Source organism: Mesoplodon bidens (assembly GCF_964165515.1).
Source record: "Mesoplodon bidens genome assembly, chromosome: 6".
Classification (NCBI taxonomy): Eukaryota; Metazoa; Chordata; class Mammalia; order Artiodactyla; family Ziphiidae; genus Mesoplodon; species Mesoplodon bidens.
The window spans coordinates 43,811,567-43,834,875 of NC_138162.1; the positions used below are offsets into that span (position 1 = coordinate 43,811,567).

General features: G+C 43.4%; 1 long non-coding RNA gene across 1 annotated transcript in view; it reads right to left on the reverse strand.

Moving 5' to 3' along the window:
- Nucleotides 1-250: 250 nt before the first annotated feature.
- LOC308618506 overlaps nucleotides 251-23,309 on the reverse strand; it is a 118,948-nt gene continuing 95,889 nt past the window's right edge. The window contains exons 2-3 of the long non-coding RNA XR_014016021.1: nucleotides 699-783; nucleotides 251-286 (exon numbers count right to left, since the gene is read on the reverse strand). This is a non-coding gene — a long non-coding RNA (uncharacterized lncRNA). The remainder of the gene's footprint in view (nucleotides 287-698; nucleotides 784-23,309) is intronic.

Sequence of the window (23,309 nt, forward strand, 5' to 3'; positions counted from 1 at the left end):
GGGGGTGAGGTGCTTTTTGGGTTTTTACCTTTTTTGTTATTTGTTGTATTGCACAGAATTTTCAATAAGCATTGTAATTTTTAATAAACCAATGAAACTACTTTGTATTTAAAAAATAACACCCTTCACTTGTGAGGTTTAGGCTAAGTGACCTTCTGGCTCACCTGGAGCTTCATGCCCTTCTGTCTGAGAGGCTGGTGTTTCCACAGAGAAGACTCAACACACGGCTGGCTGTCAGCTATGGGAATCTGGGCCAGTCTGTCAGGTCCCAATCTGAAGAAGGCAGCTGTGAGACAGGAGGGAAGGGGGCAGGACACAACCTTTAAAAGAATGACATAGCCATTAAGGATACGATAAAAAGTGGTTAGAACTAACTAGATCCAAGATGGCAGAAGATTCAACCTCCGGTAGACCTCATTATATGCTCATTGTAATACATTAGCATATGCTAAATGACACACCCATAGGTGTGATGACAGTTCCGAGGCCAACCATAAAAGGCCAAAATGTGGCCCAATTCCTGGAAATCCCCACCTCTCCTCCAAAATGGTTGGAATAATCCTCCCACTTGTTAGCCTATGAAATTACCCAGCCCATAAAAACTAACCACCCTATATTTCAGGGCCACTCTCACCTTCTGAGATGGACTACATTCTGTCTATGAAATGTGTATCTCTCTAAATAAATCCACTTCTTACCTATCACTTTGTCTCTCACTGAATTCTTTCTGTGACGAGACATAAAGAACTTGAGCTTCATTAAGTCCTGAGACCAGGTGGGCAACTGCAATTAAAAGACAGTGGGTTCAAGCCCCCAGATCATGGGTTCAAGTCCCAATCAGAGTTTCATCTGGGTTCGAATCCCATCTGAGTTGTATGGTTTCAGTTGTGTCACTGATTTTGGCAAACAACTTGAGAATACTGTCCAAATAATAAGAAGATGGATAGGGGAAGGCAGGGGAAGAGAATTTTTTTTTTCTATTTAGCATTTGCCAAAATCACAGCCTTCAGCAAATATCACATAACTCATTAAAAAATTCCTCATTTACTGAAACTAAAATGGAAGTGGCCCAAGAATCAGAAGAAAAGTTAATCAATCCTGCTCATGTGTTTAAAATCTCTTTCTCAACTGCATGTTAAATTTCCCATGCCCAGATAAAGGCATTTTCTCAAGATTCAACTTATAAAATGTTTCAGAATCCACACAATCCAAAGAAGGATGGTCAAAGCCTGTGAAATACCATCTGATTCACTTGTGAGAGAGAGAGGTTGTCAAACCGACAGCTGAGAGAAGAAAAAAGCTGCCCAGACATGTCCATCACTTTGAGCTTCGCCCTTCAGCCTCTGGGCCACCCTCTGCACAGAGTTTTTCCACAAAGAAAACCTCCCTGATGATTCAAGCAGCAAAAGCAATCCCAGTGCAGGATGTAGGCTTGTCCCCATTCTGCATATCAGTTCACCCAGCATAAATTATTAATTAATTGAAGAGCATTCCAAGGGCATGGAGGCCTAATTCTGCAGGATGAGCTATCAGCCACTGGAAACAAGGAGAAAAATTAAGACCTATGAATTACAGGTTTCATGATCCAAGATGTTTTCTGCCTTAAAATAATCAATAATGTTGATTTTATTCCCTCATTGAATAAATGTGCATATTCCCAGAACACTAAATCTCCCCAACAGCAACCAGAATAAAAAGGTCTCCAACAGAAACCTTCTGCTTCCTTCCTGATTAGAAAGCAACTTTATTTTTTTCAAGAAAAGAAAAAAATTTATATTAAGGAACATTTTTACTAGAAAGGGTAACTGATCAACTATATCTAAAATCAGAAACTGCAAAAATTTTTCTTTATACATCTTCAGGTTTCTTACACAATCAGAAAGTTTTAAAATCATTTTTTATAGGTAAAAATTGAATTAGTTGGATATGCAACACAAGTTGAAGTTGTCTAAGAAAAGTGCTTACAGGGCTTCCCTGGTGGCACAGTGGTTAAGAATCCACCTGCCAATGCAGGGAACGTGAGTTCGAGCCCTGGTCCGGGAAGATCCCACATGCTGCTGAGCAACTAAGCCCATGCGCCACAACTACTGAGCCTGCACTCTAGAGCCCGTGAGCCACAACTCCTGAAGCCCGTGCACCACAACTACTGAAGCCTGTGTGCCTAGAGCCCATGTTCCGCAAACAAGAGAAGCCACCACAATGAGAAGCCTGTGCACTGCAACGAAGAGTAGCCCCTGCTCGCCACAACTAGAGAAAACCCGCAGTGAAGACCCAACGCAGCCAAAAATAAATAAAATAAATAGGGCTTCCCTGGTGGCGCAGTGGTTGAGAGTCTGCCTGCCGATGCAGGGGACACGGGTTCGTGCCCTGGCCGTTGAGCCTGCGCGTCCGGAGCCTGTGCTCCTCAACGGGAGAGGCCACAACAGTGAGAGGCCCACATACCTCAAAAAAAAATAAAATAAAATAAAAATAAAATAAAATAAATAAAATTTTTTTAAAGTGCTTATAAATTCTTGTCATGAAACAAAAAGCTAGAAGAGGGCTTCCCTGGTGGTGTAGCAGTTAAGAATCTTCCTGCCAATGCAAGGGACATGGGTTCATGCCCTGGCTCGGGAAGATCTCACATGCCACGGAGCAACTAAACCCGTGCACCACAACTACTGAGCATGAGCTCTAGAGTCCGCAAGCCACAACTACTGAGCCTATGTGCCACAACTACTGAAGCCTGTGTGCCTAGAGCCTGTGCTCCACAACAAGAGAAGCCACGATAATGAGAAATCTGTGCACCTTAACAAAGAGTAGTCCCTGCTCACCACAACTAGAGAAAGCCCACACACAGCTATGAAGACCCAACACAGTCATAAATAAATAAATAAATAAATAAATAAATAAATAAATAAATAAATAAATTTTTAAAAAACTAGAAGGTATTTCTTTTGGAGATTTTACAATTTTTTTCTCAAATTTTACAGTTCCTCCTTATCTTATTATCAGTCATCCAGATGCTCAATGAAATCTAGGATATTCTCCCAAATATGTAAAATTCTCCACCCTGTCTTGCCTCCACTACCCCATCCCCATTCCCCAAAGTCCCCTATTGAAAAAAAGAAAAAGAGAAAGACAAACATGACAATCTTTTTAGAGAAGAAAGAGAGGAAATGCAGATGTGTTTCAAAATGTCATCCTTCAACTGAACCACAAAAATGCTGAGGTCCAGTTAGGGAGGCCAGCCTATCTACAGAGGTGCATTTCTCCATGAATATGCAGGACAATTGCTCTGCAAATCAGCCAAGACATTAAGAGCAATTCAAAAACAAACAACTTATTATTCTGGATCAGAAATCCAGTCAAGGAGATGAGAAAAATGGGTGAAGGAGGTCAAAAGATACAAAATTCCAGTCATAAAGTAAATAAGTCCTAGAAATATAATGTACAGCATGGTGATTATAATTAACAATACTGTATTGCATATTAGAAAGTTGTTAAGAGAGTAGATTTTAAAAGTTATCATCACAAGAATAAAAATCTGTGACTACATAAGATGACAGATGTCAACTAGACTTATTGTGGTAATCATTTCACAATGTATACAAATATGGAATCATTACGTTGTACACCTGAAACTAATATAATGTTATATGTCAATTATACCTCAATTTTAAAAAGAAAAAAAAGAAATCTAATCGCATTGCTAAAGCCCAGATATTCCATGGTCCATTCTTCATTTAAGTCAAACTAAAACATTCCCAAAGGAAAAAAGCCAACTGAGAGAAAATGTTTGGGGTTTCAAGCCTAAGGAAGGAAGGTCTACATATCTAACTTAACTCGTTGCCTGTCTAGACATCTTCTTTTGTGTGCTGAACATTTTGAATGATATGTTGTAGACACTCTGAATTTTGTTGTATTCCTCTAAGAAGTGTGGCAATTTGTTCTGACAAGCAGTTAAATGCTAAGACGTCATCTTGATCCTGTTCGGTCTTGGGTTTGGGCCTTTTTAAGGCAGGTCTATTTCATCTTTGGTGTCAGTGCTGTGGCATGCATGTCCCTTATTCCTAGGACACAGTCCTTTCTCCTGAGATGAGCCTTTCTGGGGACTCAAATAAGTGTTCAGCTCCACTTTAGCTGGATCAGAGCGCCAACATCTCCCTAACACGTGCAACTTCTAAAATCATTGTTCACCTTTCAGTCCTCTAGAAGCTGTTCTCAATTGACTTTGTAGAGTCTCATTCAGTGCATATGTAGCTAAAGATTTGGCAAAGAACTTGAAGGAAGTCCCTAAACAGATTTCTGGGTCTGTTTCTCTTCAGCTCCCTCCTCTCTGGTACCCAAACCTGCAAGTTCCTCGGCCTTAGCAACTTTGACCTTCTGACTTTTCGTCCTTCCCCCAGCCAGACTCCTTACAGTATGGAAAATGCCTCAGGCGAAAAGTTGGTGTGAAAGAGGACTTCACCTTGCATACTTCCCTCCTCTCAAGAGCTGCAGCTCTCTGACACTCACTGCCTGAAAATAGTTGCTCATATATTTTGCCCCATTTTATAGCTGTTAACAGTAAAAAAATAAACCTATGACTCTGTTTTGGCAAGAACGGGAAGTTCGATATATGTTAACATGCCAATAATTTTCATTGTTCTAAGCATAACAAAGACCTCTAAGCTGAAGTCATCAACAATCAGGTTTTTGTTGTTGTTGTTGTTGTTTTTAATGGAGGTATAGTTGATTTACAATGTTGTATTAATTTCAGCTGTAAAGTGATTCAGTTATACATATGTATATTTTTTTTCCAGATTCTTTTCCCTTATTACATTCCCTAGTTGTCATTTGAGCTCCCCGAACCTCAGTTTTCAACTCAGTAAAGTAAGCTAAGCTGCACTATCACCAATGTCTCTTCTGGTTCTAGCACTTTATGACCCTTCTACTTCCACTATGTACGCTGGCTTAATGAGATGCACTACTTCAGGGGATCAAACCAGCAGTTCTTTGCAAAGGAAAAGTCCTCTCTGAAGCTCTTAGCCCATAGAAATTCGTTGGTCCTCCAAGCCCTCCAGCAGTCCTCTCCATGCTTGAACGATGGTGCAGGGGGGGGTCCAGTTCAGCACAGTGGGTGGGAATCTACAAGCACAGCGTGACGGACCAAGTCAGACTTCAGAGCCCAACAGACCCAATTTCCAAGCTCCTCTATAGAGAGGTCCTTTCACTTCACCTCTCTGAACCTGCTTCTTCATCTATGAAATGGCCAGAATAATGCTACCTTGCAGGGCTATTTTGGAGATCAAATGAGCTAAGCTGCTAATGTATATGTTTGGAGGTAACCCACTGAAGACTTTTTTCCTACTGATATTTAAAGATGCACAGAGACCTCTGGAAAATTGCAACTCATACATTAAGTTTTGAAATTCCTTCCCCACCAGCCCATCGGCACCATCCCCCTTGCATGACTGCCATTATCACCACCACTGCATAGAGGGGGCGGGAGCAGTAATCAGTGGTCAGTAGCACCCCCAAAGTGGTGTCTCATTGCCTATCCCCTTCCTTAGGAAGAAATCAGATTTTTTTTTTCACTTTAAATGAAAAACAATTGGGAAGGCTTTGATCAATTAACATTATCTCCAGAAGGGAATGGAATACATTTTTTAGATTTTGAGAACTGCAGAGGAAAACCACCTCAGCACCTGGTCTCCTCAATGTCTTTAACCACCTGCCCAAAATATTCTCAGAACTACAGGGAGGCAGGGTTTCAGATCCTCGGGGGAGGTCCCATGAGCCATTCAGGGGTGTTCAGCCCTAGAGGAAAAGGACTGAGGACAGAGAGCTGCTCCAGAGAAACCACCAAGTGAGGCCCAGAGGGGGGAAAACCAGCCTTTCTCTGAAGGGCACCAACCTGCACTTGGTGATGGGGCAGGAGCCACACGGTCAAATGGATGGGGATAATCTGTGTTCAGCAGCGCCCCCAAGTGTCCAGAAGTAGACACTACAGAGAACTGGCCAACACTAAGATTTTTTTCCCCCACTCGAAAATGGAAGTTTGTAGTAATTTCTTCTCAGATCACAAATGTTTCAAGAAGTTTATGGATGATCCAAAAAGGAGAGGAAATCCCACGGCTGTGATCATCAGCTTTCTGCCAATCTAGTGGCTGGACACCTGGGCCTATGTGTTCTGCATCAGCTCCCACCTACATATTATATGCATGCAGACCAGAAAAAGGGCTCATCACATGGTTGGTACTCAACAAATTCTTAATATCAACAAATGTGAGCTAAATTACATAAGGAAAAAGGCATATATATATATGTGTGTGTGTATATATATATATATATATATATATATATATATATATATATATATGATGGAGGCAGGACTTAGTCAAAATGATGTTCACTAAAATATAAGCTTCGTAAAGATAGAATTTTTCTCATTTTGTCCACTGCTGGATCCCCAGCATTTAGAGCAATGCCTGACATGTACAGATTAACAAATATTTGTTGAATTTCATGTTAAACAAATGGAAGGGAAGGCAGGACTTCTTATAAGTGTCAAACAACTATGTCCCGATCCCTTTACTGTCCGTTATATTTATCAGCAGCTTGAAAAAAGACCTAGAAAGCCCACTCACCAAATTAGCTGACAACATTAAGCTGGGAAAAATAGTTACTATGCTGAATAACTTGCATTAAAATACTGGGAAAAAAAGGACTCAAGCTAGAAAACTGGGCTGAAACCAACAAGATGAAATGTAATTCATACAGATTTCCACGTACAGCCTGAAAAAGTCAAATGTACAATTTCAGGACAGAGAAGGCCTGGCTTCACAAAGTCTCAGAGGAAAGGACTTAAGCAACAAGCCCTGTATTAGCAACATTTGACACTATCACAACACTCATGCATGACAGATGGCCTCGTTGGAAGGGAGGGTCAAGAATAATGGTGAAGTGGTGGAGTCGTTCTATGGTGTCATGTATAGAATGTCGCATTCATCTGGGGTATCACTTGGTCCAATGGGGTGGGCCCAGAGAGGAATGCATAAAATAATGAGTGAGGAATCTTGAAAATGTATCATCTGAGGACAGTTAAAAACAAGAACAAGGGTTCATTGCAGAAAAGAAAAGGCTCCTGGAGGGACAAGACTGTGTTTTCCAATACTAGTAGAACTGCCTTTGGTTCTGTGTACACCCAACAGACAAAACTAGGGCTAATAGATAGAAATTACAAGGCTTTAGAAGAGCTTCTCACAATCTAAAGCTGTTTGGACATGGAATTAGCTGTCTTGGGAAGTTGTGGTTCCCAGTCACTGGAAGGAAAGAGAGGAGAATGAAGATTTGTATTTACTGAGCACGTGCTGCATGTCAGGCACTGGACTAGAAGATGTGTGTGATCTCAGTTCTTCCCCACATTCATCCTGTGATATAAGCATTTATTATTGATATAGAATCCTTATATTCAAAACTACCCACCTGTAGATGGGTGGTTAATTGGAAAAAAAATAAAGCACAGAATCATAAAAGATTATACATACATAACTCAAATATTCAATTTTGACTTAATACATATGAATGTTCTTTCATTCCCCAGCTTTGGTGTTGACCCAAGGCCTTTCTTTGAGGATAGATCTGCTGATTGGATCCACGTGGTCTTTCTCTCATAAACTCCACCTATATGTAGTGATCATGATTTCCAGTTTCCATTTCTTTAAAGTGGAGCAAAAATTTAAACTCTCTTAAGAAGCAATCTAAATTGGAGACTTTTTCCAGGTTTTCCCCACACCTTGATACCTATCTCCTCTACACCTAATTTAAAAGCCAGTTTTTACTACTGGAATCTAGCAATTCTACTCCTGGTTATACACCCAAAGGAAATAAAATCACTATCTTGAAGAGATCCCTGCACTCTCAAGTTCATTGCAGCATTATTTGCAATAGTCAAGACATGGAAACAACCTGTATCGATTGATAGATGAATAGATAAAGAAAATGTGATATACATATCTTATGCTAAATGAAATAAGTTAGACAGAGGAAGAAATACTGTATGATATCACTTACATGTGGAATCTAAAAAAGTCAAACTCACAGGTGCAGAGAGTATGTTAGTGGTTGCCAGGGGGGTGGGGCGGGGGAAATAGGGAGCTGTTGGTCTGAAGGGTAGGAACTCCCAGTTATAAGATGAATACGTTCCAGGGGTGTAATGTAAAGCATGGTGACTATAGTTAACAATACTGTATTATATGTTTGAAAGTTAAGAGAGTAGACCTTAAAAGTTCTCACCATAAAAAAAAAAAAAGTGTAACCATGTGAGGTGATGTGTGTTAACTAGATTTTGTGGTAATCATTTCACAATATATACATATATGAAATCATCACGTGTACACATTAAACTATACAATGTTATTTGTCAATTCTATCTCAATAAACCTGGGCAGGGGAAGCCAGTTTCTTATCAATTCACCCCAGAACAGACAAAGCAATGGCAGGACCCCAGAATCTGGGTATTTAATTCATTTCCCCAGTGATCCAGGGGAAGCCATGAACTGAGGACCCTGGAACCTCAAAGGTGGACCAGTCCCGTAATCTCACCTAAGAGCAACTTGGCCTAGGAGGTTGCTGAAACTTCCCAAGGGCTTCAATGCTGCAGCTTCCCCTCACTTTTCACCGCCTCGCCCTCTGCAAGTCTTGGGTGGAAGAAGCTCCCCCTTCCCCACCCCACCCCCGACCCCTCAGAAAGAAAGGCCCTGGGGTCTCCAGCTGGTAAGTGAAAGAAAACGACAAGCTCTCCATCAAATCCAATCCCTTTCTTAGGTTCTGGGGTCTCGCCCCGTCCCCGGACACCCTTGCCTGACTGACACAACCTTGCTCTTTGCCTCTCCACCCTCACTCACATCCTGGTCTGCCTAAATCAACCCAGCTTCTCCCTCGGATTCTTTTGTGCAATACACCCCCTGCCTGCAGCTAAGGGGCTCTTAGCCAGGAGACATTCTAATAGGAAAGAAGACAGGGAGGAACCAGAGGATATCTGTTACAGCCATTATTTTCCACTCAGGATCTTATTTAGCATCTTTACTTGAGGGCCATAAATTGAATCTAGAGGGAGCCTCCCCGCCCCTCCCCCAGTGCGCAGTGGGGAGTTCATTAAAACGGGGACGCGTTACCTTGGGCCGATCCAAGGGAAACACTGTCACCACGTGGCCACTCCGGGTCATCACAGGCTGCCGCCGGCTTTCCCAGCGCCGCCTCCACCGGAGTGGGACCCAAACGGCATGAAAAAACAGGTGGGCGCTCACATCACTTCCCTTCTTCTCTTTAAAAACTATTTCGTGTATAGTAATAGAAATACACTCACATAGCACAAAACTCATAAGGTACAAAAGCTCTACAATGTAAAGGCAATCCCCCCACCCTTGGACCCAGAGGCATTATTTAACTGAGCATTTCTTGCGTAGCCGGCAGGAGGCGCTCTAAGCACACACGCAGGTGTTCTCTCGTACCTGCACCAGTGCGAGGACGCTCGCCTATGGTGTTCGCTGCTGTATCCCTGGTGCCTGGCTGACACAACCAGTCTGTGCCTTGATCTTTTCACCTACTTTATCTCATGCACAGTCCCTTTCTCTTGCAAATTTCAAAATCCCATCTCTCACAAATACAGTAGAAGAAATCAGAGATAGTAGATAAGAGACATGATTTTAGCAAAGTGGTCCTGCCTGCCCACACAAAATCAACCCAGAACACTCACAGTGGAATAAGTCTTAGAAACCCCCAGTTCAACCTTCTATTTTACAGATGAGAAGACAGAGAGGGGAAGGTGTCCTGGGCTCATGTATATTGAGCTGAACGTTTAGTTAGGGGGTCTGTACCTTGTCTTTAACCTCATGCCTGCCAGTTCTCCAGCCCTGATCCCGAGTGCCCAGCGCTGACCTTCCTCCCAGCGTTTACCAGAAATTTGGGCTCATTCCACCTGAGACCTGCTGCTAAATTCGGCAACTCCAAGGACCCTCCCTGGCCCTTAACAGCCCTGAGCACCAGCCTATGGGCTGAGCCAAACAGAATGGGCCTCAGCTGCCCTTAGAGCCCAGGTGCAGCATGAGAAATTTAGGCTGGACAGACCCAAAGAAGACTTTCTAAATGGGCAAGATTGTTACAATCCAGAAATTAGTGGCCAAGGAAACTAACAGAATCTTTTCTGGAGATCTTTGCAGTTGGATTAAGTTATTAAAAAATGGTGTGTATAATAATGAATCTCTAATACCATGAAACACCAGATAAAACCTAAATAAAGAGCTGGAGGACTGCCTTGCCTTTGAAATTCTCTTTCCAACATGCACCGACTGTATGCATTTTGCATAGTCAATATTTATTAATATTTAATTTTTTATTAATTCATATAAGGTGTGTATATTACACACCTATTTAGGTGAACTATATGTGCCACACTTTACACTGCCATTACCATGATGGTAACTTGAAGATTATCAGGCAAAATATTTGCATTTCTATTTCATGAGGAAAGGAACCCAAGTGTTGTTTTCCCCTTAATTGGTAGTTTCATAATTAATTGAGTGCATTGCAAGTTTTAACTTTTTGGCTCGTTATATAATGGATCATTTTGAAATCGACCAAGGAATTATCCTTAGTTTTAATGATCTGCAAATAGAAGTAATGTTAGTTGGCAGCATTTGATTTTAAGGACTCAATCAATAATTGTGTTTTAAAATATGGAAAAGCCCAAACGTGTGCAGGAAGGAATCTAGGATCATGGAAGGTTAGAGCTGGTATCTGATAGATGGAACCCTAGCAAGATGGGGGAACTGAGGCACAGTGACAGCCAGAGAGATTTGGGGGAAGTTCAACCTCTGCCGAGGCCAGTCTGGCTGTGACATGGGTACCTGGTAAGCTCCCAGTTCAAAACAGGGGCTTGTTTTACCAGCTTCCTGGCCTCCTATGTATAAGCAAACACCCCTAGGGCAACTCTGAGGGAGAGCCTGTTCCTTCTCCGGACATTTGAAGTGACCTTCCTCCCAGCCTCTCCCACCTCCCCCCACCCCACCTACCTCCCAGCTTTGACCACCAGCCCCCTCTCCTAGCAGTTTGTTTGCATCACTCTGAATAATTGAGAGCCTTAAATGCCAGCTGCTTCTAATCAGTGCCTGCATGACATGCATAGGTTTAGGGAAGCAACTAGCAAAGATGTAGCATGCTTTCTGTCACTAGAGCCAGAGTTAGCCAAGGCCCCCGCTTTCCCTGGAGGAACAGGTACTTAAAGGTACTGAGTCCTCCCCAAGGGCCCAGAATGGCAGCTGAGTGCACCTGAGACCCGCTGATCTCAGGGAGCAGATCCCAGCTGCCCGAAGACTCTTGCCATGAGTGGGATGGCCAGCCGGGAGGTGGAAAATGGGAGAAAAGCAGAGAGAAAAGCGTACCGCTGAGCACGGGCCAGCAGAGCAGGAGGGTCTGCTCTGGGCCCTGTGCTCTGGCCAGGAGAACACACCTTCCCGGGAGATTGCGACTCTTCCCTGCACAAAAGTGACTTCTGCTCCAAAGTTGCCCATCCGAGGGCTGCAGTCTCCCTTTCTAAATTTGTCTACCAGGAAGAGACACTTTCTCCCAAAATTTACACATAGAGGCCAGCAGGGGCCCCACTCTGTTCTCCCTGAAGGCCCTGTGGGGAGCACGTTCCAGGACCGGCTGTGCAGGGTGAGAGGTGGCTCGCCGACCTTCTTGCCAAGGCAGGACAGGAGCCGAGTGGGAAAGTGCACGGTGCACAGCCGTGACCTGGGGAAGACTTACAGCACCCAGATGGACCATATGTCATCACCTCGATCTGTGAGGTGAGCCAGGCAGGGTTGATTGCCCTGCTCTCAGGCTTCAACACCCAGGACTAAGCCCACGGGTGGGTCAGCGAGCACTCCCAGGCCACAAATGCAGGTGGTTGTAGTGGGACTTGAACTCAAGGTTTTTACTTCCATACCTTCCATCCTCTGCTCCTCCAACAGGACTTCCTGACGTGGTGTGATGTCCCCAGGAGGGCTGTGAGATCTGCTTTGCAGACATGCTGTGGGTTGGAAATGCGAGAGAGGTGGAGGTGTCTGGCCTTGCTCCGCAGTTTTATCCCATCCCCACAGTCTGTTGATGGTATCAACCACTGTCTGTGGATGGTATCTATCCACCTCCACTGCCACGGTCAAAGCTACCAACATCTCGGGCTTCCCTGGTGGCGCAGTGGTTGAGAGTCCGCCTGCCGACGCAGGGGACATGGGTTCGTGCCCCGGTCCGGGAAGATCCCACATGCCGCAGAGTGGCTGGACCCGTGAGCCATGGCCGCTGAGCCTGTGCGTCCAGAGCCTGTGCTCCGCAACGGGAGAGGCCACAGCAGTGAGAGGCCCGCGTACCGCAAAAAAAAAAAACAAAAAAACAAAAAAACTACCAACATCTCTTGCTTGAAAAACTGCAGCGGCCTCTTCAGAAGTCAAATATGTATAAAAAATTACACGTGTTCTTGTTGCCTCACAGAGTCACGGTGAAGGTGAAATGAAATATTGGGTTGGCCAAAAAGTTCCTTCAGTTTTTAAGTAAAAATAAAAGACACATTTTTTCATTTTCACCATGAACTTTATTAAACAACACCTTCATCCTTTTGTTCCACTACCTTCGGCCATTTTTTAGGCAACTTCATAATTCCATCTTCCCAAAACTTTTTATCTTTTTGAGCAAAGAACTGTTCCAGGTGCCTTTTACAGTCTTCTAGGGAATTGAAACTTCTTCCATTAAGAGAATTTTGTAAAGACTAAAATAAATGGAAATCCGAAGGTGTAATGTCTGGTGAATACAGTGGATGAATCAGACCTTCCCAGCCAAGCTATAACAGTTTTTGCCTGGTCATCAAAGAAACATGTGGTCTTGCGTTATCCTGATGGAAAATTATGCGTTTTCTGTTGACTAATTCTAGACGTTTTTCATCGAGTGCTGCTTTCAGTTGGTCTAATTGGGATCAGTACTTGTTGGAATTAATCATTTTGTTTTCTGGAAGGAGCTCATCGTAGAGGACTCCCTTCCAATCCCACCATATATACAACATCACCTTCTTTGGATGAAGACTGGCCTTTGGTGTGGTTGGTGGTGGTTCAGTTCACTTGTCCCACGATCTCTTCCATTCCACATTGTTGTACAGTATCCATTTTTCATTGCCCATCACCATTTGTTTTAAAAACGGAACGTTTTCATTACATTTCAGTAGAGAATCATATGCAGAAATAGGGTCAAGAAGGTTTTTTTCATTTAACTTATGTGGAACCCAAACATCAAAGCAATTCACATAACCAAGCTGGTGCAAATGATTTTCAGCACTTGATTTGGATATTTTGAGTATGTCGGCTATCTCCCGTGTGGTATAACATTGATTGTTCTCAGTTAATGTCTCCATTTGATTGCTATCAACTTCAACTGGTCTACCTGACCATGGGGCATCGTCCAGCAAGAAATCTTCAGCACAAAACTTTGCAAACCACTTTTGAGAAGTTCAGTCAATCACAGCACCTTCTCCATACACTGCACAAATCGTTTTTTGTGTGTTTCAGTTGCATTTTTGCCTTTATTGAAATAATAAAGCATAATATGCCAAAAATGTTGCTCTTTTTCTTCCATCTTCAATATTAAAATAGCTACACAAAAATTCACCAATTTTGATAAGTTTTTTTTAAATAAATTTATTTATCTTTGGCTGTGTTGGGTCTTTGTTGCTGTGCATGGGCTTTCTCTAGTTGAGGCGAGTGGGGGCTACTCTTTGTTGCAGTGCACGGGCTTCTCATTGTGGTGGCTTTTCTTGTTGTGGAGCACAGGCTCTAGGTGTGTGAGCTTCAGTAGTTGTGGCATGTGGGCTCAATAGTTGTGGCTCATGGGCTCTAGAGCACAGGCTCACTAGCTGTGGCACACGGGCTTAGTTGCTCCATGGCATGTGGGATCTTCCCGGACCAGGGCTCGAACCCACATCCCCTGCATTGACAGGCAGATTCTAAACCACTGCGCCACCAGGGAAGTCTGATAAGTTTTTTTTTAATGCATACTGATATGACAGCTGTCACAATACAATCTAACAAAATTGTTTCGAATGAAGTTAAGGACAGCTAAGTGCTACTAGAGCTATCTTACGGAAAAAAACGAATGAACCTTTTGGCCAACCCAATAGTATATGGGAAAATATCTATCCCAATGCCTGGCACATTCTACGTGCTCAAAAATGTTCTTTCAATTTAAAAGGGAAATAAGGTGGGAAGATGCAGAGTTCACATCTCCCCAGAACTATGGCACCTGCTGGATGCTGGTGGGGGACCCCAACACCCAAGGAGATGGGAGGAACCCCCAAGCGAACCAGTAGGACATGGGGGGACTGAGGGGGAGGAGAAGTGGAGGCTGGACAGGACTGGCGCCCTGAGGGGTGGCTGAGAGGGGGGAGGGGTTCCCACACCTGGAGGGACCCTAAGGGGCTCGGATCAGTGGGGGAGCATGCCCAGCGTTTCCCTTGCCCAATCGCTGGGGAAGTCTGCCCAGCTCTTGGGCTGGGTTCTACACCCTCAGAGATCCCCTCCTGACCAGGTTTGTCCTGAGGGCATATGAGTGAGGCCAGGAGAGAACAGGAGAGGCAGGGGAGGGGAGTGGAGGGTGTTTGCCCCACCCACTCGGCCCGGGGAGCCTGCTGAGCTTCCAGGCCTGTCCCCCACCCTCCAAAGCCCCCTCCAGGCCACATGGGTCCTGAGGGCATAGGAGGGAGGCTGGGGAGATCAGGAGAGGCAGGCAGGAGGGGGCGTCCTGACTGGAGGAGCAGGAGAGGGGTGGAGGGCATTTACCCAACCACTTGGGGCCAGGAAGCCTGCTGGGCTCCCAGGTGGGGTCTCCCACCCTCTGAGACCAGAGGTGGGAGACACGCCTGGGCCCCTTCTGTTCCGTTGAGCCTAAGCCCCACCCCCCACACCTCCCAGGGCCTTTTCCAGCCCTGTGGGCCCTAAGCATAGGCCCCACCGACCACCCAGACCTCCTCCCTGCGTAGCCCCGCCCTCCACAGCCAAGGCCTTTTCCACCTTTTTTTTTTCTCCTCCTCTTTTTTACTATTGTGGTTCTGTTTTACCTTATGCTTGTTGTTTCATCTATATTTTTATTTTTATATTCTTTCTAACATATCTGTAGTTTCCTAGTCTAATTTTATTTTTTACTTTGTTATGGTTCTCCTTTTTTTTTTTTTTTGCCACCCCGGGCGGCTTGCAGGATGTTGTTTCACGAGCCGGGGGTCCAGCCGAAGTTCCTGAGGTGGAAGCTCTGAGTCTGAACCACTGAACTAATAGACAACCTCAAACCCCAGGGAATATTCATTGGAGTGAGGTCTCCCGGAGGTCCTCATCTCAGCACCAAGACCCAGCTCTACCCAACAGCCTACAAACTCCAGTGTTGGAACACTCAGGCCAAACAACCAGTATGACTGGAACACAATCCGACTCACAAAAAAAAATAAAAATAAAAATAAGATGGCAAAAAATATGTCACAGGGGGTTTCCCCGGTGGCGCAGTGGTTGGGAGTCCACCTGCCGATGCAGGGAACACGGGCTCGTGCCCCGGTCTGGGAAGATCCCACATGCCATGGAGCAGCTGGGCCTGTGAGCCATGGCCACTGAGCCTGCACGTCCAGAGCCTGTGCTCTGCAACAGGAGAGGCCACAACAGTGAGAGGCCCGCGTGCCGCAAAAAAAAAAAAAAAAAAAAAGTCACAGATGAAGGAGCAAGGTAAAAACCTATAAGACCAAATAAATGAAGAGAAAATAGACAATCTACCTGAAAAAGAATTCAGAGTAATAATAGTAAAGATACCCTGGATCTCGGAAATAGAATGGAGGCATGGATTGAGAAAATACAAGAAATGTTTAACAAAAACCTAGAAGAACTAAAGAACAAAGAAACAGAAATGAACAACACAATAACTGAAATGAAAAATACACTAGAAGGAATCAATAACAGAATAAGTGAGGTAGAAGAGCGAATAAGTGAGCTGGAAGACAAAATGGAGGAAATAACTGCCAAGGAGCAGAATAAAGAAAAAAGAATGAAAAGAATTGAAGACAATCTCAGAGACCTCTGGGACAACACTAAACACACCAACATTCAAATTATAGGAGTCCCAGAAGAAGAAGAGAAAAATAAAGGGTCTGAGAAAATATTTGAAGAGATTATACTGGAAAACTGGGAAAGAAAATAGTCACCCAAGTATAGGGGGAACAGAGAGTCCCATACAGGATAAACCCTAGGAGAAACACACCAAGAAATATATGAATCAAACTAACAAAAATTAAATTCAAAGAAAAAATATTAAAAGCAGCAAGCAAAAAGCAAAAAATAACATACAAAGGAATCCCCACAAGTTTATCAGCTGATTTTTCAGCAGAAACTCTGAAGGCCAGAAGGGAATGGCAGGATATACTTAAGGGATGAAAGAGAAAAATCTACAACCAAGATTACTCTACCCAGAAAGGATCTCATTCAGATTCGAAGGAGAAATCAAAAGCTTTTCAGACAGAGGTTAGGAACCAAGATGGCGGAGTAGAAGGACATGCTCTCACTCCCTCTTGTGAGAACACCAGAATCACAACTAGCTGCTGGACAATCATCGATAGGAAGACACTGGAACACACCAAAAAAGACACCCCACATCTAAAGACAAAGGAGAAGCCACAGTAAGACGGTACAAGGGACGCAATCCCAGTAAAATCAAATCCCATAACTGCTGGGTGGGTGACTCACAGACTGGAGAACACTTATACCACAGAAGTGCACCCACTAGAGTGAAGGTTCTGAGCCCCATGTCAGGTTCCCAACCTGGGGTCCAGAAATGGGAGGAGGAATTCCTAGAGAATCAGACTTTGAAGGCCAGCGGGATTTACTGCAGGACTTCAACAGGACTGGGGGAAACAGAGACTCTACTCCTGGAGGGCACACACAAAGTAGCGTGTGCATCGGTACCCAGGGGAAGGAGCAGTGACCCCAGGGGAGACTGAACCAGACCTACCTGCTAGTGTTAGAGGGTCTCCTGCAGAGGTGGGGGGTGGCTGTGGCTCACCATGGGGACAAGGACACTGGCAGCAGAAGTTCTGGGAAGTACTCCTTGGCGTGAGCCCTCCCACAGTCCACCATTAGCCCCACCAAAGAGCCCAGGTAGGATCCAGTGTTGTGTTGCCTCAGGCCAAACAACCAACAGGGAAGGAACCCAGCCCCACCCATCAGCAGTCAACCAGATTAAAGTTTTACTGAGCTCTGCCTACCAGAGCAACAGTCAGCTCTACCCACCACCAGTCCCTCCCATCAGGAAACTTGCACAAGCCTCTCAGATAGACTCATCCACCAGAAGGCAGACAGCAGAAGCAAGAAGAACTACAATCCTGCAGCCTGTGGAACAAAAACCACATTCACAGGGGCTTCCCTGGTGACGCAGTGGTTGAGAGTCCGCCTGCCGATGCAGGGGACACGGGTTCGTGCCCTGGTCCAGGAGGATCCCACATGCCGCAGAGCGGCTGGGCCCGTGAGCCATGGCCGCTGAGCCTGCGCATCCGGAGCTTGTGCTCCACAACGGGAGAGGCCACAACAGTGAGAGGCCTGCGTGCCGGAAAAAAAAAAAAAAAAAATCTTCCAACAAACATAAGTCCAGGACCAGATGGCTTCACAGGAGAATTCTATCAAACATTTAGAGAAGAGCTAACACCCATCCTGCTCAAACTTTTCCTAAAAATTCCAGAGGAAGGAACACTCCCAAACTCATTCTATGAGGCCACCATCACCCTGATACAAAAACCAGACAAAGATACTACAAAAAAAGAAAATTACAGACCAATATCACTGATGAATATAGATGCAAAAATCCTCAACAAAATACTGGCAAACAGAATCCAACAACACAATAAAAGGATCATACACCATGATCAAGTGGGATTTATCCCAGGGATGCAAGGATTCTTCAATATATGCAAATCAATCAATGTGATACACCATATTAACAAACTGAAGAAGAAAAACCATATGATCATCTCAATAGATGCAGAAAAAGCTTTTGACAAAATTCAACACCCATTTATGATGAAAACTCTCCAGAAAGTGGGCATAAAGGGAACCTATCTCAACATAATAAAGGCCATATATGACAAAACCCACAGCAAACATCATTCTCAATGGTTAAAAAGTGAAAGCATTTCCTCTAAGATCAGGAAGAAGACTAGGATGTCAACTCTCACCACTATTAGTCAACATAGTTTTGGAAGTCCTAGCCACAGCAATCAGAGAAGAAAAAGAAATAAAACAAATACAAATTGGAAAAGAAGAAGTAAAACTGTCACTGTTTGCAGATGACATGATACTATACATAGAGAATCCTAAAGATTCCACCAGAAAACTACTAGAGCTAATCAATGAATTTGGTAATGTTGCAGGATACAAAATTAATGCACAGAAATCTTTTGCATTCTTATACACTAATGATGAAAAATCTGAAAGAGAAATTAAGGAAACACTTCCATTTACCATTGCAACAAAAAGAATAAATACCTAGGAATAAACCTACCTAGGGAGACAAAATACCTGTATGCAGAAAACTATAAGACACTGATGAAAGAAATTAAAGATGATACCAACAGATGGAGAGATATGCCATGTTCTTGGATTGGAAGAATCAATATTGTGAAAATGATTATACTACCCAAAGCATTCTACAGATTCAGTGCAATCCCTATCAAATTACCAATGGCATTTTTTATGGAACTAGAACAAAAAAATCTTAAAATTTGTATGGAGACACAAAAGACCCTGAATAGCCAAAGCCGTCTTGAGGGAAAAAAACGGAGCTGGAGGAATCAGACTCCTTGACTTCAGACTGTACTACAAAGCTACAGTAATCAAGACAATATGGTACTGGCACAAAAACAGAAACATAGATCAATGGAACAAGATAGAAAGCCCAGAGATAAACCCATGCACCTATGGTCAACTAATCTATGACAAAGGTGGCAAGGATATACAATGGAGAAAAGACAGTCTCTTCAATAACTGGTGCTGGGAAAACTGGACACCTACATGTAAAAGAATGAAATTAGAACACTCCCTAACACCATACACAAAAATAAACTCAAAATGGATTACAGACCTAAATGTAAGACCGGACACTATAAAACTCTTAGAGGAAAACATAGGAAGAACTCTCTATGACATAAATCACAGCAAGATCTTTTTTGATCCACCTCCTAGAGTAATGGAAATAAAAACAAAAATAAATAAATGGGACCTAATGAAACTTCAAAGCTTTTGCACAGCAAAGGAAACCACAAACAAGACGAAAAGACAACCCTCAGAATGGGAGAAAATATTTGCAAACAAATCAATGGACAAAGGATTAATCTCCAAAATATATAAACAACACATGCAGCTCAATATTAAAAAAACAAACAACCCAGTCCAAAAATGGGCAGAAGACCTAAATAGACATTTCTCCAAAGAAGACATACAGATGGCCAAGAAGCACATGAAAAGATGCTCAACATCACTAATTATTAGAGAAATGCAAATCAAAACCACAATGAGGTGTCACCTCACACCAGTCAGAGTGGCCGTTGTCAAAAAATCTAGAAACAATAAATGCTGGAAAGGGTGTGGTGAAAAGGGAACCCTCCTGCACTGTTGGTGGGAATGTAAATTGATATAACCACTATGGAGAACACTATGGAGGTTCCTTAAAAAACTAAAACTAGAACTACCATATGACCCAGCAATCCCCCTACTGGGCATATACCTTGAGAAAACCATAATTCAAAACAAGTCATGTACCACAATGTTCATTGCAGCACTATTTACAGTAGCCAGGACATGGAACCAACCTAAATGTCCATCAACAGATGAATGGATAAAGAAGATGTGGCACATAGATACAATGGAGTATTACTCAGCCATAGAAAGAAACGAAATTGAGTTATTTGTAGTGAGGTGGGTGGACCTAGAGTCTTCATACAAAGTGAAGTAAGTCAGAAAGAGAAAAACAAATACCATATGCTAACACATATATATGGAATCTGAGGGGAAAAAAAAGAAAGGTCATGAAGAACCTAGGGGTAAGATGGGAATAAAGACACAGACCTACTAGAGCACGGACTTGAGGATATGGGGAGGGGGAGGGGGAGGCTGTGACGAGGTGAGAGAGTGGCATGGACATATATACACTGCCAAACGTAAAATAGATAGCTAGTGGGAAGCAGCTGCATAGCATAGGGAGATCAGCTAGGTAGTTTGTGACCGCCTAGAGGGGTGGGATAGGGAGGGTGGGAGTGAGGGAGACACAGGAGGGAAGAGAAATGGGAACATGTGTATATGTATAACTGATTCACTTTGTTATAAAAGCAGAAACTAACACACCATTGTAAAGCAATTATACTCCAATAAAGATGTTAAAAAAAAAAAAAAAGGAAGGTATGCAGGTGAGAACTCCTTTCTTATGCCCACATCATGAAAGAATTGCCCTTTCCCTTACTAGAGACCAAACCTCAGAAGTTTGGTCAAGAACAGAGGGCACAAGTTTCAAACAGACCATGAATCAATCAATTATTCAACCAGAAAGGAGCAAGAGCATGACTAGTACAGCCAGCAGGGCGGATTGAATGACACTGAGGCACTTGGGAAAGTGTTTTTGCTTGAAGTTACAAGCTAACTCAAGGAATAAAAGACCAAGAAGGCAATCCCAGTTTCCTCAGACCAGCCCATTTGCTTTCTTACTACTTCTTTTTTTTTTTTTTTTTTTTTTTTTTGCGGTACGCAGGCCTCTCACTGTTGTGGCCTCTCCCGTTGCGGAGCACAGGCTCCAGACGCGCAGGCTCAGCGGCCATGGCTCACAGGTCCAGCCGCTCCACGGCATGTGGGATCTTCCCGGACCGGGCACAAACCCGTGTCCCCTGCGTCGGCAGGCGGACTCTCAACCACTGCGCCACCAGGGAAGCCCTCTTACTACTTCTTTAGTCCTTCACACCCAGGCGTCTTCCAAATGCTTTGTGTGTCCTCTACGAGATTCAATTTGAATCAGATCACTTGAATACACGGCATACTCTTGAGCATCTACTAAGCCCACCAGTAATGCACTTCCAGCACAAAATGGGAATTGAAACTGGATTTCCTACAGTCAGTAGAAATGTTCTACAAGCAAAAGAAAATAGACAAGGGAAAAATTACAACTACTGCCTGGGGTCAAATGAAATAAAACCTTCCTGACGTCCTAGAAAGGAACATTTTCTAAGCCATTTAATGTAAAAAAGTAAAGTTATTCCTTCATATTTATTATACTCACAACGATGCACCAAATTTGTCAGCACATTTTGTAAGCCTCCACCTACTGCCACTGAAAATGTATATTTTTCAATTTAAGGCTCAGTACAGTCAATTCTTTTTATTTGTGATAACTGTGTTCTATATAAATTCATGGCAAAAACTGAATTAGCAAATACTGAACCACTGTTCCTAGGGGAAATCCACAGGTCAGCTCCTGAGAAACTCTGGTCACATTTTCATCAACCAACAACACACAACTTTGTTTTATATGTGTTTCTGCTTAAAGACCCCTTATTTAATATATACTGTTGATTCGTTAATGCTGAATTTACAGCCAAAAGCACTATAACTCATGCCTGAAAGCAGTTTATCTAAGGCAGCACATCTTTTCTCTGTAAGACATGTCACAGCCTTCTTTGCCCTTGGGAACGCTAGACAGCATTTCAGCACTATGCTTGAGGCCTATATTAAATAGCAAAGTCACCAACAAATATGGGGAAAAAATTATTTTTGCATAAATATGCAAAAAAAGTGGCCCTAAAAAGATTGGAAAAAGAACGCTTGCTCACAGTATGAGAGCTGTGTCATCTTGTCTGACCTCAGCTGAGAACGTGCAGTTGAAATTCTTCTCCAGTTCACACACATCCACAAATGACTGCAAAAGCACAAAGAGCACTGATTTGGGGATTACAAATAATTTTTAGCAAGTAGGTGAACTCGCAAATACAGAATCTGAGTAATGAGAATCAACTGTATTTCTCTCTTTAGCCCCTATTGCATAGATTATCAGAGCTGAGTTTGGGGAGTCCTCCAAATATATACAAACAGAACTTACACCAAATATGAGAACCCCTTCAATTCCATTCTGGCTTTCTGCGTGCAGGAATCCAGTCCTCCTCTTGGCAGCCAGTCTTACCTACAATAAAAATCTTCCTCCCGGGACTTCCTTGGTGATGCAGTGGTTAAGAATCCACCTGCTGATGCAGGGGACACAGATTCGATCCCTGGTCTGGGATGATCCCAATGCCATGGAGCAACTAAGCCCGTGTGCCACAACTACCTGAGCCTGCACTCTAGAGCCCATGGGCTGCAACTACTGAGCCCGCATGCTGCAACTACTGAAGCCCGCTCACCTGGAGCCCGTGCTCCGCAACAAGAGAAGCCACCGCAATGAGAAGCCCATGCACCGCAACGAAGAGTAGCCCTTGCTTGCCACAACTAGAGAAAGCCTGAACAGCAACAAAGACCCAATGCAGCTAAAAATAAATTAAAAAAAAAAAAAAGACTCCCTCCCCTGGTAGGCCACTGAGCCTAGTGGTTAAAAGAAGTGGACTCTCAAGGCTGCCATCTGATTTTGTACCCCAGGCCCATCATTTATAAGGCTTGTCCTTTGGCAACTTAACCTCACTAATCCCTAATTTCCTTATCTTTAAAATGGGGATGGTAGGAGTATCTATCTACTGGGTTGCTGCAACACTTAAATGATACACTTACGTTTAAAGAGCTTAGCTCCATGCCTGGCATGTTCGATAGTCCTCAATGATCAGTGAGTATTATACTGAGTTGAACAGAACACATTTCCCATCATAGTCACACAGAAGGCCGTGCATGAAACACTACTTTCTTATATTTTTCAAAGCTGTGAGCTTCATTGCCAACACCATGAGAGAGAAAATAAAAGTGTCCTTAAAAGAAGGATTCCCTCTTTAACTCTTCTAGTGGATTTAATCTCAGAAAAGGGAAAAAGCAAAAGTTCCATGGGGGTTCTCCAGCATTTTTCCAGATCACAAGCTTTGCCTTAACAAATGATCTGCCTCCCTGTAAAGTGAAGTTTCCTCGGTTTCCTCATCTGTAAGGTGGAGGTTTAACCAATGATCTCCAAGGACCAATCCAGAACAGTAAAGTTGCAGCCTAGCCTGACTTAGGACAACTTTTTTCCTTCTCGTACCCCAGCCTCTGTAAGATGCTCCAGTTAAAACAGTCTTCCCAATAACAAAA